The following is a 2647-nucleotide window of genomic DNA, read 5'->3' on the forward strand; positions in this document are numbered from 1 at the left end:
TTAATTAGGTTTAGAATTAGTTTAAGATTATGATTTTACTAACTTTAGTTTTAGATTTTTAATTGATTTCTAGAACTAACTTGTTTTCCTGTTTTGTAGGATCCTGACATAAACTTCTAAATTGGTAATCCCTTTCTAATTCCTCTACTTTTTCTATTTGTAGAATTAGGATTTGAATTTTAAAAATTTTCTAATTCTACTATTTTCCTATTTTTAGGAAATAGTTTGTTTTTAGAAACTTTCCTCTTTGTTTTTAGAAACTAGGTTAGTTATTTCCCTTCTTAGAAATTCTTTCTAAATTTAGAAACTAACTCATCTTTCCTTTATTTTATTTTTGGAAACTTTCTAATTTTAAAACTTTCCTTTTTAGAAACTAACTTTCTATTTTTATTTTTAGTAACTTTCTAATTCTAACTCTTTTAGAATCTAACTTTGTTTCCTAATTTATTTTTAGAAATTTTCTACTTGTAGAATTTTTGAATTTTTGTTTAGAAACTAACTTTCTTATTTTGTAGGCTTTTAAGATAGAAATTTCTAATTTGGTAAGCTCTTTCTCTACTTTCTATTTTTCAGATCCCTTTTAGTAACTACTTTCTAGTTTAAGACTTTTCTAATTTATTTTAGAAATTTCCACTTTCTTTTAGGAATTTCTTCTTTTAGAAACTAGTTTACTTCTATCTTTCTTTTTAAGGATTTTTTTTTCTAGACCTTCTCTTTAGAAACTGACTTGTTTTATTTTGCAGGTTTTTAACTGAGGGACTCCAAATTGGTAACTTCTTTCCAACCCTCTCTTTCTTTTTAGATTTTCATTTCCTTTCTTAGGATTAGGTTTCGAATTTGATAGAGGGCTGCGAGTGTTGCATGCCCAAGTGGGCCCATGACAACACTCGACGTCTCTTGACTGAAGGAGGATTGGTTGAGGGTTGACTATCCATTGCAGGACTAGACACCACTTGAAATCCCCTGAGTTAATTGAAGTGATGGCTGGAAACCAACCTCTTCTACCCCAACCTAGAGTGGAGAACATTCAGGATGAGAATGAGGTGTATCAAGCACCCCCACCACGTACTTTACGAGATTATTTACAACCAACGGGGGTGAGTACGCCCTCATGCATGATTTTTTCTGAAAATACAGGATATATGGACATCAAGCCAGGGGTTATCCAACTCCTTCATAAGTTTCATGGGCTTGAATCTGAAGAACCATATCTACATTTGAAAGAGTTTGATGAGATCAGAGCCACTTTATATTTTCAAAATGTGTCTGAGGGCACAGTCAGGCTGAGACTCTTTCCTTTTTCCTTAAAAGAGAAGGCTAAGACGTGGTTACATTCACTGCGTCCTAGATCCATTGGCACATGGAATGATATGCAAAGGGAATTTATAAAGAAATTCTTTCCACATCATAAAATGATTACCCTTAGAAAAGCAATCATGAACTTCACCCAAAAGGATGATAAAACATTTTACCAATGTTGGGAAAGGTTCAAGGATTTGGCAGTTCATGCCCACAACACGGCTTTGAAACGTGGCACATTACAAATTTTTTCTATGATGGACTGACATCTTCCATGCGCCAAATGGTCGAGACAATGTGTAATGGAGAATTCATTAATAAAAATGTTGACGAGGTATGAAATTACCTCGATAGTCTTACTGAAAAAACACAATCATGAGACTATTACCCAAAGTCAAACACCACGTCTAGGCCAACTCAATTAAAGGAGAAAGGTGGAATGTATCTCTTGAAAGAAGAGGATGATCTCAAGTGTAAAGTAATGATGCTCATAAGGAAAGTTGAGGCCATGGAAGGAAAGAAGGATAAGGTTAATGAAAGTGTTTGCGGCATCTGTGATTACAACATTCATACAACTGAAAATTATCCTACAATACCCACCTTTCGAGAAGTGTTGAATGAACAATCTAATGCCGTAAATAATTATCAAAGACCTTTCAATGGACCAACCTCTAATACATACAATCCTGGTTGGAAAAATCATCTAAACTTTAGTTGGAGAAATGGACAAATTGTTACCCCTCAAAGTTTCTTCAATCAAAATCCAAATCAGGGGAAACCTCAAAAAGAACCGGTTCAAAATTCCATGCAAGAGCTGACCCATGCAATGCGAGACTTTATGCAAAAGATGGATTCACGTATGATGGTTATAGAAAAGGGGATGCTTCCTGCACAACTGCTCCCCAATCCCAAACCACAATACGATATAAGTGATCCCAGCTCTTCAAATCAAATGGGGCACGCTAAATCCATCACCACTCTTAAGAGTGGGAAGATCATTGATAAAACCCTTCCGGTTAGGCCCGAAAAGCCTCAAGAACCAGAAGATGACAACAATAATGGATCTAGTGAGGCCCCACAAAAATTAGAACCAGAGCTTCTAGAAAAGCCAGTTGCTCCATTTTCCCAACGGTTGGTCGCACCAAAACCTCTCTCTAACTCTCAGGATATCCTAGAGGTGTTGAAACAAGTGAAAGTCAACATTTCTCTACTTGATGTCATAAAACAGATACCTTCATATGCCAAATTCCTGAAAGACTTATGCACAACCAAACGACAGTAGAATATTCAAAAGAAGATCTTCTTGACCGAGAAAGTGAGTGCCATCTTAAAGCAAGATGTGCCACAG

General features: G+C 35.5%; 1 non-coding gene across 1 annotated transcript; it reads right to left on the minus strand.

Annotated features, from left to right (window-relative positions):
• Positions 1 to 1418: 1418 nt before the first annotated feature.
• Positions 1419 to 1524, minus strand: LOC131241833 (small nucleolar RNA R71). Its single transcript, XR_009169401.1, has one exon. It is a non-coding gene; the product is annotated as a small nucleolar RNA R71 (small nucleolar RNA).
• Between the last annotated feature and the right edge of the window lie 1123 nt (positions 1525 to 2647).

The sequence above is a fragment of the Magnolia sinica genome, chromosome 3, assembly GCF_029962835.1.
Source record: "Magnolia sinica isolate HGM2019 chromosome 3, MsV1, whole genome shotgun sequence".
Classification (NCBI taxonomy): Eukaryota; Viridiplantae; Streptophyta; class Magnoliopsida; order Magnoliales; family Magnoliaceae; genus Magnolia; species Magnolia sinica.